The sequence below is a fragment of the Rhinolophus sinicus genome, chromosome 17, assembly GCF_057876585.1.
Source record: "Rhinolophus sinicus isolate RSI-liver-muscle chromosome 17, RSI-T2T, whole genome shotgun sequence".
Taxonomy (NCBI): domain Eukaryota; kingdom Metazoa; phylum Chordata; class Mammalia; order Chiroptera; family Rhinolophidae; genus Rhinolophus; species Rhinolophus sinicus.
The window spans coordinates 203,776,110-203,791,271 of record NC_142517.1 but is presented as its reverse complement, the minus strand read 5'-3'; positions in this window follow the sequence as shown (position 1 = coordinate 203,791,271).

The following is a 15,162-nucleotide window of genomic DNA, read 5'->3' as shown; positions in this document are numbered from 1 at the left end:
GAGATGGCAAACCTCATGTGTTCAGCACCCTTCCTTCTGTTCCTTGGCAACTCCTATGTGAAGAACAGCAGAGACTGAGTCAGGAAGCCCATTCCAGGTTTAGAAAACATGGTCAGGGCAACAGAAAAATCTAGACCCATCCTTCCCTAGCTCAGCCTGACTTCTTGCTTGGGAACATGTTGTTCAAAAGTTGACATTTCCAACAGCAGTGGCTTAGAGAACCCCAAGAATCTCAGTATCCAGAAATAAAGGGAAGAAAGAAACTGGGCGTGAGACTGGGTGGGTCAGAGAGAGCCACAAAAATGCACTTGTGCGGGCCACTCATTGAAGTGAGGTTTTCAAAATGTGTAATGATGAGCACAAATGAATTCAGACCAATTTTGACCTTCACCTTTGCAATATAGTCTGACCAGGGCAAAGAATCATAAACTAGGGACCCACGGCTGGATCTAGCGCAGAGACCAAAACTATCTGGCATCGGTGTTTTGTTGTTGTTGTTGTTGTTTAAATTCATTGTCAAAATTCAGAAATTAGGAAATTTTAGATCAAATCTGGATTTCCGGCTTCTCATGAAAAAGCAGATCTGGGAACAGCTGGCCTGTGTTTCCCCATGGTCAGCCACAATGTGCTGGCATAGGAAAGGGCAGCTGTCCCCACCTGACTGGCCTCACTCTTTAACCCATCAGCCTGGCTCTGTGGTTTGTACCCAACCACGCCCCTCCCACCCTGCTTCTCTGGGCACTGCCCAGGAGAGGGTATTCATGGGAGTGAGGGCAGACTTGTGTGGTGCATTCCTGAAAGGGTAATATTATTACACTAGGGAACTATTCTGTTTAGTAGGAATCAAAGCTCCCTGGAGCCTGTCAATTATAAGCTCAAATGGAGACTGTCACAGTACTGTAATTGTGTTGGGTGATTTAAACACATAAGGGTCAATTTTTGTAAACAGGACCAATTGTTCCTCTCTTTGCTCTGGTCCATTTGGTCCATTCTAAATGGCAGCAAATGCCTTCCCCTTGATATCACATACATATTTAGACCAAATGTCCAAGGGAAGGTAAGTTTCCTCCACATTTAACAGTCCACCATAACTCAAATTAAGGAAAACCTGCTGTAAGAAATAGTCTAAGAAATTGGCTGAATTATGAAATTTGTACTTATTTGAAATACCATTTCCTACTGACATTTCCCTTCCGGCTGCCTTGGCATTAATGTAAGAATTATTTATGACTCGGCATTTCTCCACAACAGCTGCCCACAGGACAGAGCATGAACTGAGGAAAAGAAAAGAGCCATGCTGACTTCACGCTTTCAGCTGCAGCACTGCTGGCTGAGAAGAGGCAGCACGCTCCAGGAGGTAGGGCACAGGCTTCACTGGGGTTGCTGGGGGTTCAAATCCTGGTTCCGCATGTACCAGCTCTATGACCTTGAACATATTGTGTACAACAGGAGTCAGCCAACACTTTCTGTAAAGAACCAGCTAGTAAATATTATCTGCTTTGCTCATTGTAGAGTCCATGCCCTGATTACGTAGTTCTTTGCGAGTGTTGTAACAGGAAACAGCGATCCATAGTATATTAGCCTTCTAGGGCTGCCGTGAAGTACTGCATACTACATGTAGTGTTTCCCTGAAAATAAGACCGAGCCACGATCAGCTCTAATGCGTCTTTTGGAGCAAAAATTAATATAAGACCCGGTCTTACAGAAATGCGGTGGGTGCCTTAAACAACAGAAATTCATTTTCTCACAGTTCTGAAGGCTGGAAGTCCAAGATCAAGGATGACGGCAGGGTGAGTTTCTTCTGAGGCCTGTCTCCTTGGCTTGCAGATGGCCATCTTCTCACTGTGTCCTCACATGGTCACTCACCCCTCTGTTTGTGTTGTCTGTGTCCTAATCTCTTCTTTTTACAAGGACACCTGTCACATTGGAATAAAGAGGTGATGAACTTAATCACCTCTTTAAAGGTCCTGTCTCCCAATACAGGCACATGCTGAGGTACTGGGGGTTAGGACTTCAACGTAGGAATTTAGAAGGCATGCACCTCAGCCCATATCAGATAGTATGTAAATGAGTATGTGTGGCTGTGTTCCAGTGAAACTTTCTAAAACCAGGCCTGCGGCCAGATTTGGCCTGTAGACCCAGGTTTGCTGGTGTCTACCGTCCCCATTCCCTCCCTCCCCCACCGGTCCTCCACCATTTCCACTTGACTGTCACTCACGTCATTTCACCTGAGAAATGAAACATGAGAAAAGAAACACGTCTCCCGTACCTGAGGCCCCAGGTGTCTAAGGAGGCGGCGGGATTAGTTGGCTGTGCCCTGGGCACAGCTGCCTTTCTTTCCACACTGTGCCTTCTCCATAAAAAGTAGGAACGACAGTATTGAATTATCACCCTGGAATGTTGGACATGAATAAAATGTCAGAGATGACACCTTTGCATTCAATAATTTCTCCCCACTAGGCCTCACACACTTTCTCCTGGATGGTCAACGGGAGGGATGAGGAGAAAGAAACATGTCTCCCGTACCTACAGGCCTGTTCCCAGGGTCACTAATGGCCTCATCTCTCTTGTCCCCCAGCAGTATCCATTCCACACAGATAACTTCCTAGCAAGACTTTTTTCCCTTAACTCTAGTGAGGCCACACTCCTTGGATTTCCTCCTAAGTCTCTCGCCCGCCTACCCCTTCCCTGCCTCTTCACTGGCACCTCCTCCTCTTCCCAGCCACTAAGTGTCAGACTGCTCAGTGCTGGACCGTTCCTTTCTTGCTACATAATTTCTTCCGAGGTGATCTCACCAACATCCCGATTTCAATTACCTTCTATAAGCCAAAGACTTCCAAATACCAGGGGTGCCAAAAAAATGTATACAAGTGGACACTTTGGTCAACGTTGCTCAAGCAGTAGTTCGCCATAATCAGAAGTGTCTGGACGCTGATGGTAACCACTTTGAGCACCTCTTATAATTGCAGAAGTCAAACGTGACTTGTATTCATCTCTTGTTATCGGTATGCATTGAGCATTACAATTTTAATGCAGTTTTTTCCTTTCTTAAAATGTGGATACATTTTTTTTTGGCACCCTCTGTATATAGCTCTAGCCCATATGCCTTACCACCTCCTTCACATTTTGTCTAGTGTTTCTGTAATTTTTGTGTTGTGTGTTCTGGCTATTGGCTATTTGCCTTTCTGTAACTATTACAATCTCCAGAATAATTTAGTTCTGTTCTAATACCATTTCTCATGGGCTAATCTTCCCTGACCTACCTCGCTGCCCCTCAGTTTAGGTCAGAAACTTCTTTCACCTGCTTTCTGAGCCTGTTGTATATTTCTTCATTCTTCACAGTTTGCAATCCGAAATTTATGTGAGTGTTTGATGGAGCCTGTTGTCTTTAGTGGTCAGTAAACCCAAGGGATGCAAGGATCCTGTCTGTTGTTCTCTTTGTATCTGAGCATTTGCACAGAGCCTGGCACTACTGGGGCCTCAAGTAATGTACATGGGGTGATTGAAGAGCTGAAAGTAAATTAATTAAACTCCCTGCGATATTGAGAATTGTTGTTTGATTTCAGCTCTAATTATTTTACGATACATACAGAGGTGCCCAAAAAATGTATACACATTTTAAGAATGGAAAAAATTGTATTAAAATTGTAATACTCAATATATACTGATAACAAAAGATGAATACAAGTCACATTTGATTTCTGCAGTTACAAGAGGTGCTCAAAGTGGTTACCAAGAGTGTAATTTTAATAGTCTTTTTCCTTTCTTAAAATGTGTATACATTTTTTGGGCATCCTCTGTATATAGGTAGGTAGATAGATTTATTTCTTCTATTTTCCTAAATTCTACCTGTGTAGAAGATTGAGGTCATTTGAAGAGTGAACACATTGCACTGCATTCATTTCTCTGGTTTGGGGGTATAAGGAAAGGGCAGATAGTTCTGGTTCAGATTCCAAGTCAGCTGCTCACTAACTGCGTGACCTTGAGTTAGTTTCACCTGTACAATGATGATGCTAATACCAACCTGTGTTACCATGTATAGTGCATGGATAAGGCCTGACATAGTGCCTGACTGCCATGCGGGGTCTCTGCTCCCCGCTCTCTGCTCCCCGCTCCCCACATAAGAACACAGGATATGGTGAGGCCAAAAAGGAACACCCACGGAGCCATGGATAGGGGAGTCATACCACTATATTCTCACTGGTGGCTGGCTGAGACACAAAAGCAGACATCTGCTAGTACCCCAATGAAAGGTCTTCCTGCACTCCAATCTCATTGGTGGCCGGGTGAGACACAGGAAGTAGGATCTACATGATCCGCAATCTGCAGGCCGCTTCTCTGCCAACCAACCATCCCCCACTGGCTAACTGCAATCCGCGCTTCCTAGCTCAGCTACAGCAGTTATATCATTGGCCAATGGCTCACTGGTTACAGCTGATGGCCAACTAGTCACAGCTGATGGCCATCTACTACCCGAGCCAGCACTTTTCCACATGAGGCCGAGAGCCTGGAAACTTCTCTTTGGGACTCTGTCCCCACACTGACAGTAGAGGTTCGTTATTCATTTCACAAACAGTTTTCGTGTGCTCACAAATGGGATAGGCACTGTTTCAGGCACTGAGGGTACAGCAGTAAGTCAACTAGACCAATCCTGGGCTCAGCGGGCTCACGTTCTGATGGGGAAGACAAGACAGGCAGTAAAGACAAAGCCAGGTGAGGGTATAAAAATTGGTAGTGAGAGGGCAGAAGTGGGGACATTTTAGCTGTGGGGCTCAGCAACGTGAATAGAAGTGGGCACCTGAAGGAAATGAGGGTCCACGAATATTCATTCTTCTCCCCCACCTGCCCTCAACAGAGAATTCCTATTCCACCTGGTTCCCAGGGAGAATGCCTCACTTTGACTCCTTTCTGCCTGGGAGGGAGTAGTGCCAACAGACATGAGAGGTGGGGTTCAGGGTCTTGGGCTATTATAGGCATAGTCTTTCCACCCAGCTGGGGCTGTGTTGTCAAGGTCCTGGGCTTGGTTTCCACATTCCCCAGTAGTTGATATGAAAACCATATTCGGCACAGAGAAATGCTTCTGTGTAATAGAACTTCTGTTTGGAGAACAAGAGGTAAAAATAAAGTTCCAAGAAATCCCATGTCTCTCTCCATGGGTTTGAGGAAGGAGTTGGCAGGTGTGTTTTGCCTTTGCTTGCCTGTGACTAGAAAACCAAATGAGTCAACCACGCAACCAGAATGGAACCTCAAGGATTACTCAGGCCCTAGGTGTCTAAGGAGGCGGTGGGATTAGTTGGCTGTGCCCTGGGCACAGCTGCCTTTCTTTCCACACTGTGCCTTCTCCGTAAAAAGTAGGAACGACAGTATTGAATTATCACCCTGGAATGTTGGACATGAATAAAATGTGAGAGATGACATCTTTGCATTCAATAATTTCTCCCCAGTAGGTCTCATACACTTTCTCCTGGATGGTCAATGGGATGGATGAGGAGAAAAGACACATGCCTCCTGTAAGAATCCAGATACATCCTGTAGCAACGATTAACTCAAACAAAAGGACTCCCCTACTATCGCCAGTATGCCGCTCCAGCCTCACAACTTGCAGTAAAGAGGAGACAGGTCCTTATTGCATGAGAGACACATTTGGCTGCCTGGAGGCACCAAGAATTATCAACCTATATATAAAGCATTTCAATCAAATAAATGGCTGAACCACAAGAAGCAGTTGGGAAATTAGTAAAAGTGTTAATGCATTAAGATTTAGGAAGCTGAAATTTTTTTTTTCTTTCTTTCTTTTTTTTTTTAGGAGCATCTGTTTGGTCACCAAGTCGCAAGTTGTTAGTTTTGAAGCTTTGACACAGCCTGGAGGCACACACTCAAGAACCACTCCCACTCAGTGTGCTGAGGATGAACTGGAAAGCTGATATGCGTCTATTCCTGAAGCACATCTCTTAGCAAGGAAATCAGACTCTTCCCTCAGACATCCACAAGTATCAGAACAAATACATTGAAGTGTCCAGGTATCTTCGAATCTAGATCAAAGGGGAGAATTTTAATTCAAAAATGATAATATCAATAAAATAAGTGTATCTAAAGTAGAAGAAATTGTTTTTTTTCTCGTTTCAGTCCATAATTAGAGGGGGCCTACTTTGCACAGGGTACGCTTCTAGATGCAATGGAAGAATAAACAGATGAATTCGACCCCCTCTTGGGTCTGGAAGGCTTTCCTGGGCGTGGTATGAGGTGGAGCAGGGTGTAGAAGAAAGATAAGAGGCTGATTTCTTGTGTCTAGGGGATGGCCTGTGGACAAGAGCTGGTCAGACCTGCTGTACTTTGTCTGCCTGGGTAAGCCTAATGATTTAACACCAGGCCACCTGACCAGCTGCTGTGGTTCCATTCAACTCCAAGTTTTGGGAGCATAACAGGTGTGTCCTCCCAGACCCAGCCATTCCCTGGACCTCCCGATGTAGCCCCAATGACCAAGTGTCCCCCCTTGGAGTGTGGCCATTTGGATCCCCAACTACCTTTTCTCTTAGGTTTTAATAACAAAAGATCTCATGTTAACAAACAAACAAACCTCTATTTCCTCATTTTCAAAGTTTGTTGCCCTCCTCTCCCTTTCAAAGGGAAATGACTAATAACCATAACCAAGAAATGATGAACTGAATATTAAGAGACAAGAAACACGCTGTATCAGATTCCAGGATACCTAAAGTGTTTCCAGACTTACAAGTTGAGTCACATTTCTGTTAGAGCAACTCAACAAAAACCAAACCATGTAGTCTAGCACTAGGGCTTTAATTGGATAAACCATTTTGGTACATCTAATATAATTTAATTGTGTATTTAATATATTGCTTTGAGAATTCATCCGCATTTAGAAATTAGAAAACAAAAACAAAAACAACACCCTCAAAGGACATATGAAGTAAATCTCTACTAATTTATACAGAGATTTATCTCCAGGGAGATGAGACGCTTGAGCATCCACGGCTGCCCTTATTGAGAGGAACCAGGTACCTGGGAAACGGGTTGGGAATGTGAAGATTTTTCACTGTATTCACGTTGGAACTCTTTGCATTATGTACCATGCATATGTATTTCCTACTCTAAAATAAGTAATTTTTAAATTACATATAAAGAAAGAGCAGTATTATTATTATTATTATTATTATTATTATTATTGGTCATGAAGTCATCCCTCCCCCTTACCCCCTCCCCATTTTTCCTCTAAAGTAAGAAATTCTCTCAAGGCCTGAGGAAAATGATGAATGAAACTTTTCCTGACAGGAAAGACAAAGTCTGAAAATTATGCCTGATAGGCAGAATGGAGAATCCTGGCAAGAGATGTGGTGCTCACAGAAGAAGAAAAGCACGTCTGACAGAATTTGGACTATTCACCAAAACTGAGACACAGCAAAGAGCTAAATGTATTTGGAATTACGTCTTCCTTCTTATTGTCCATGTATTCAACAAATCAAAGCCCTGTTTAGCCATGGCATCCAGTTTCTGTCCTCATCCAACTCACTGAGGAGTTTTGTTTTTGTTTTCTCATTTCTTCTGAGCTGACAAAATTCAAGAGTCCCACTTTTGTTTAGGAACACGGACCTGTCACGGTGCGTTTTTCACTACATGATGGTTCCCCATTGTCTGGTAATGCCCTGTGAGTACCACTGGGGCAGAAATGGCAAGATGCAGCAGATGTGACAGGAGTTACAGGATGGATTCGCAGCAGCAAATGGAAGACATCAGCCAGAGGAGAGCCCCCAGCGACGCTGACAGAAGTGTGCCGGGTTCTGTGTTAGGTCATGGCCAGAAAGCTATTTTTGCTGTGCCTTTTGACCTTTTTCGGAAGGTGAGTCACATGCTGCCAGGGATACACCCTAAACTTTAACATGCTGCCTTGAGTTAAAAGGGAGAGTGAGGTGGACATCGCAGGGCTTTAGAGAGTTGTGATCGCATCATTCGCAGTAAGAAAAAAAAGTCTTCCATGGGGAGGGTCTATGGGTGCTACTATCTGCTGGGTGACATGTGTGTATGGGGTGGGGTGGGGAAAGGGGGAATAATTTATGAAACAGAGGTAGCCTTTCTATTCCTCATTTCCTCAAATCCCAGTTTTTAAAACAGCTAATGGCAAAGCAGTCTGTAGAACACTAAAAAGCTGGTGATGAGATTGAACTGTGGTGGCCTGGGCAGGGATCGAAGGCAGCCATGGTCTCCCACAAAAGTGCTATATTGTATTGAATTTAAAGGAGCCAGAGCTTGCTTCTGGCTAAAGAGATCAGGGAAGGTTCCAGGAAGAGGGGGCATGCATTGTTCACTTTGTTGAGTAAACCCCAAAATCACTGGAGTGCATTCAGGCCAAACCAGGGACCATCTCTATGGCAAAGACGAACTTCCATCAACTCCTTTCATTTGGTTGAAGGTTGTTCCCATCACCACTCTCCACTAAACTGTCAGATCAACTGGAAGCAGATGGTATCCGGAAAATGTGGCCCGCAGCCACGGTTGGAACTGAATGTGTGACTTGCATTCTCTTTCAGAATAAGAATAGATAATGTACCTTGTGCTGGCTGGGACTGGCTCAGAGAGAAAAGAAACCAGAATAGATGGAAATATGTGCCTGAGGTTATTGATTTGTGTCCTTGTTTACTCATCCTTCCCCCGTGAGGAAGTGACCTTCAGAAGGCAGGGGCCTGGGCTGTCTGACTCAGGGCTGCATTTCAGCCCCTAGACTCAGGCCTGGCACGTAGCAAGTGCTCAGAAAAATCTCCTTGAATGAATGAGGGTCTTTCTCAGAATAAAGTTTTTCAAGAGAACTGCTGATTCTCTGCAGTCTTGAAGTCTGTCTGTTCTTAATATCCTGACCGAGGACAAGTCTTGATTACAATCATCGTTAGTTTAGGTTGCAGTACGTACAGTTAGCGCCACAGTTCTGAACCCAAGGATAAAAACCCCTCCCAACTCCTGACAGGCTGCCTCCCCACGCTGGCTTTACAATCGGCCTCCTTGATTAGGTTTTGGGGCTAACCTTGCCCTTCCAAGACATTTTATCACCCCCTGTTAGGTCCAAGAGTTCAACTGAAAATTCCTGGAGAAGGCTGAACTCAGTTTCCTGGCCCAGGTTGACATTTGAGCACACACCACCCTCTAGTGTCTGCTCTCCATGTGACAGCATAGATTTCAACATCTGCTAAAGCGCAGCAAAAGGAAGCTTTTTACTGAAAGACCTTTTTATTAAGGAGGAGGGAGAACAGACAGGCTAATTTATCCAGACAGTCCAGAACAATCCAGAACGTTGTGAAGATGGTACTAACTACCCAACCCAGAACCTTGAAGAAAAAAAAAATCAGACATGATATAATTCCAAATTCACGAGCTCATAGACAGAAAATTCTGTCTTCTAACGGATCTGGGCAGTTTCTACAAACTGAAAATCAGGCTATGAAGAGGTACTCCTAGTATCTTTGTATTCAATGTGTTGGCTTTTGAGTCACCTTTCCTATCCTCTCTCTCTCTCTCCCTCTCTCCCTCTCTCCCCCTACTCGGCTAGGCCTGTTCTCTTCCCTGAGAATGTACCACTACTAAACCCTGCTTGCATATTAATCAGCTTGCTGACCTTTGATTCTTCACTGCATCGGCAAGAAGAACCCAGGCTCCTATCAGTGTCTAAGAGAAGTCTAAATAGAACAGGTCGCCATTTGCCTTCATTTTCCCACCCATCACACCATCCAAACGGCTCTTGCCCAATCTCCATGTTGCTGAACCCAGTACACCAAGTCCGGTCCCCTTCATCCTCAAGCTCTTAGCATGATTTGCCTCCTCAGACTTGCTCGCTCTCTCCAGAAATATTCTGTTTCCTTGGCACCCTCAGCATAACTTTCTGGTTTTCCTCTCCTTCTGTGGCTTCTGTGGGGGCCCCCCTCTTTGGTCCTTTTCTGGGTCTCAGGCATGAACTTCCAATACCCTCCTTGACGTCGCCCAATATACGATGCACAGGTGTTTCCAGTTCTACACGACTGACCCAAAAATCACAACCTAGCCCTCGTCCAAAATACACCTGTCACTCAGAACCTGGAGCAATTCTTGGCCATGCGCTCCGCCACCCCCTCCCCCCCACCTTTAAGTCCCCTTCTAAAAATATGCTGCATCCATTGACTTCTTTCTACCACCATGGCCAGAACTAGCTCTAGTCCATCTCACCTCTCTGCCTGTCACAACAGCTTCCCCATCTCCACCTTCACCCCTTTCCAAGCCATTCTCCACACAGCAACGAATGGAACCCTCACTGCCCTTGCTAAGAGCATAACCACTGTTCCCAGGAGAAAGTCCAGAATTCCAACAGGCCCTACAATGCTAGGCAAGACCTGCTCCTTTCAGCCCCTGCAGTCTCATAACAAGCCATTGCCCCATCCTTTGTCCAGCTTTATTTAGATTCCTCTCTTTCAAGAACCTTCCTAGCTCAGAGTCTCCAAGCCTGCTCTTGCCTTTGCCTGAGGCTCTTGTTCCCCTAGTTTCATGGCCAGCTCCTGTTCACATGTCAGCCCTCAGCTATTTTCTCCCGGGGTGCCTTCCCTGACCCACAAACTAGGTTAAGATCCCTCTGCTACAAACTTCTCCAGAGCACCCCAACTTCACCATCATAACCAAAATGTATCTTCTTTTCTTTGTAACCACAACTGCCTTCCAAGGAGGGAGGAACCCATGAAACTGAAGGACCTTACGGCTGCTGAACATCTTAAGAAGTCTGACTGTGAACGTTTACGGGTGAACCAAAATGTGCTACCAAATACAGTGGTAGGAAGTAATACCAATCCTGGATTTCTGTGATCCATCCCAGACCCATGAGCAAAGGGGGACGGAGGGGTGGGTGCTGTGGGAACAAAGGGGATAGAGAGGGGCTGAGTGTAGGCACTGGAACAGCCTTTTGAAGAATACAGTTAGCACTTAAAGAAAACATTTCATTTACCCAGGACTCTGGAAGCAGATCCAGCTGTCTATATAAAAGACTTCTCCTTGGATAACTCAGCTCCTGTTAAACGTAATCCATGAACAATTTTTCTATCAAGTCACAAGGACACAAACAGAAGGAGAAATGTCTGTAGGAGCTAAGATCCAGACAGACTCTGGAGGGCCAGATATCCACTGAGCCTGAGCCCCCCACCAGGCAGGTGTCCACATGCAGACTTGGGGAGGCAGCGGATTGCCAAACAGGAGTGAGGGGCTAGCAGGGGAAGACAGACGTAGCCAGGTTGGCGGGGACAGGCAGGGCAGGCTCCTCCCTGTTCTCTTCCTTTCCCAGAAGGAGCTGGACCTGAGGCTGACAGCAAAAGCCCTGAATCGCACCTTGGAATTTCCCTAAAATCGATTGTTAGCTGCTAATCCCATCAGCGTTCCCAGAGTGGTGCTATTAAGGCACATTGCTAGCTAATCTCTGTATTCCCAGACACACCCAGATGGGAATAAATCTAGGACGTGACAGAGATGAATGCAGGCGATGCCGTGAGGCCCAGCCTGGCATCTCCCTCACAGCCTACAGCTACCCAACGGGCCTAGGCTTCCTTGTTTTTTAATGTTTTTGGATCTTCTCCCAGAACAATAATAGTAAATATTTTCTTAATTAAGAAAAAAAGCTTCATTCTATTCAATTGAGTAAACCACAAGACAGTCTAAAGGAAGTTATGCTCTACAGCAGGTCACAAATCTTTCCTGTAAAGCAGGCAGTACATCAGTTAGGCTTGTGGCCATCACCAAGTCTGCCACTTATTTTCAGTTTTTCTGTCTTATTGTTACAATCCTCTAACAATGTAAAAACCATTCTGAGCTTGGGGGCAGTACAAAACCAGGCCAATGACAGATGTGCCCGGGGGCCATAGTTTGGTGACTCTGGCTTTAGCGTAAGTAGAAATAGTAATGAAGGTACTAATTCACACTTTTGGGGTGCTGCTCCTGTGGCCCTGGGAGGAGGCATCAGATGGAGAGGCTGAGAGATGGTCAGTAACTCCCCAAGTTCCATAACAAGAAAAGGCAGACCCCAGGTTCAGTCTCAGCCCCCGGACGCCAGAGCCACGCTCTCAGTCTCTGTGCCGGCCAGTACCTCGCAGGGGTCCTCTGCCGGCACGCGAGGGGGCAGTCCTTAAAGACTGTCAGATGGAACTCGCAGCCACCTCAGTGTACGCAAAAGTGTCACATGGGGGCAGCCACCAAGCAAAGGCCTGACAACGCACAGGGAGGCATTGAAACCCATGCACTTCTCACGGTGCGGGGAGGGGTCCACTGTGCTTTCTCCACACGTGAAAAGTCCCTCATGACTATTTTTACGGCCTATAGAATCCACAGAAAACTCTCCATTGAGATTTGGCTGGGAGTAGAGGCGGGGCAGGGCGGACACAGTGTTCATGATGTTTCTACTACACGCTGGGCACTGTTGTGGGCGTGGGGCCCACACTGGGAGCTTGGAGTCCACAGCTAGGGGTGCTGGCTACCACTGCAACGGCAGGACCGCAGTGGAGGACAGAACATAAACAAGTAGACAGATGTGATCCTTTCTGGTACTAATGAGTGCTGCGGGAGTGATGCCGCGTGAGCAAGCATATGGGGCGGAGAGTGGTTCACACCTCTAAGAAGAGCTGATCGTGAGGAGAAGAGGCCTGTGGGCCCCGGGGCAGCTGGAGCACCAGCTCTGCGTGTTGGGCGCTTCCCCTCCCACCCCTCCACGCTGCCCTGAACCGGGGCTGGAAGCCTGGGAACCACATTTCCAGGACCACTCACCCCAGTGTTCTGGAGGCAGAGTACCTTCTGCCCCTGAGGTCACTATACCTCGTGTCACGATGCAGGTGGACATGTGGACTTTGGCAAACGCAGGGTTTGGTGTCGCACATGCCACGGCTCAGGCAGGTTTCCCGCGGGTCACGTGCCTTGGCACTGGTGCCCATCAGCACCAGCTTCCTGCCTCCCTGCTTCTCTGGTGCTTGGCTCTGGTTGTTAAGCTAAGAGCAACCACCCCTTCCCATCCTTTTATTATGCATTGGACTCTCTGAATTCAATCTTTTTCTCCTTCAAAAACAATTGCCAGAGTGGCTTCTCTTTTCCTGATCCAGTTCCAACTGATACACACAGTGAGTGCCAAGTCCTAAGATGGGAACACATTTATTGGACAGAGAGAGGCTGGCAGTGCGGGAGCAGAGAGACCATGATGAGAGAGTGGGGAAACTGAAGCCAGAGGTCATCTGTGCCCACCCAGGAAGGGTCTGGTAAGGCACCCTCAGAAGTCTGGATTTCATTCTGGAAGCTCTAGAAAGGCACTGGGTGGGCTAACGTGGGGGAGGGAATTAAACAGGAAAGGGGAGTAATGGGCAAGATCAGATGGTAGAAACAGAGCTAAGAAAGCGTAAATAATAATGATGATGATGATGATAATACTTAGAATAACATGATCTGGAAAAGAAAAAAATTGCTAAAAAGTAATTTGGTAACTATTAGTCAACACCTGAAAAGCTCTTTTTTTTTAAACGGGACTTTTATTGGGGAACAGTGTGTACTTCCAGGACTTTTCCAAGTCAAGTTGTTGTCCTTTCAATCTTAGTTGTGGAGGGCGCAGCTCAGCTTCAGTTGTGGTTGTTAGTTGCAAGGGGCGCAGCCCATCATCCCTTGTGGGAGTTGGACCGGCATTCTTGTGGCTGAGAGCCCACGCTCCAACCAACTGAGCCATCCGGCCACCCAGGAGCTGAGCGGCAGCTCACTGACTTCATTCTAGTTGCAGAGGGTGTAGCTCGCTGGCCCCATGTGGGAATCCACCCGGCAGCCCAATGCCCAGAGCTCGTGCTCTAACGAGTTGAGCCACCCATTTGCCCCCTAAAGAGTTCTTCGATTTCTCATGTTTGCCAGATGTTTTCCACCTATTGTACAGACAAAGGAGGACCAGCTTCCAACTTCAGACACATTCATGTTAGTTACATGGGGAAAAAAGTCCCTGACTACAGAGAGAGGTTGAACAACCCCTTTTCCTGAGAATCGATAAGGATATGATAGACAACTTACGATTTGGGGCTGGATGAAATCTAATTTGAAGACAGTGTTGAGTGAACCTAGCAATTGCATCCATAGGATTACGGAGGATTTGGTCTCACGTCCATATCTAAAAACAGAACATAGGAAATTTGGCCTTGATTCTAACGCTGTATATTGAGGACTCTCTGGGTGCTCAGGAAGTCTAGGCCCCTGGAAGGGAAGAATATACAATCTTCACATTAGGGAAACAGAAAGTCTGAAAATAATAGACCTCATAACCTAGACCTTATAAGGTCTATAACAATAATAGACCTTATAACTTGTCGTGACCAAGTTATAGCTTGTTTTAACAACGATAAGAAGTCACGAGTCATTGCATATTAAGAAAGTATTTACTGAACACAAGATAGGTTTGTGGCAGGAACCCAGATAGTGCGACTCATAGACAAGCCCGTAAAGGGAACAGGGCAGTCACAGTAGGCAGTGATGGCTCAGCTTTTCCACTGACAGAGGCATTGAGTAGGCCAGGTCAAGGTTTCACTCGCAAGCTAGTCACAATGATGTCATAGGCACAGGATATGAGACATGACCTCCAACACCCCTCATCTGTCAGCTAATGGGTCCAGAAGGAAACTGGCCCATTCCAGTCAGGTCACATATCACTTATCAGGAGTTGGGAAGGGTGGGGTCTCGAGGGAGAGACAGAGTGTTTCTGCCCTGAGGGTGGAAGCCAGGAAACAAACCTAACACTGGACCCCAGTCCGAGGGATAAACGGAGCAGGAGGCCCAAGTAAGGGCAGAAAGGCTGAGAAACAAGAAGTGGGCTGCACAAAATGGGAGGTAGGCGGGCGATGCCGCAGGGGTAGGCCATGCCCGCTCTGGCTTCAGGCACAGAAGCAGCCTGCCGGTCACTAAGACCTGACTTAGAATCCCAGCTCTAAGTCACCACCTGGGGGGCCTGGGGCAGACTACTTGACTTCTTTCAGTCTTAGTTTTTTTAACTTTAAACTTGGAATACTGGTGGTCTTCATTATCCTGGAAAAATTGGTACAGGAAGAAAAATCTTGAACTGAATCTATTTAATGTTACATGTCACTCTACACATGTAAGTCTAATGTCTAGATATTCTAGACATCTAAGACATGTAAGAAA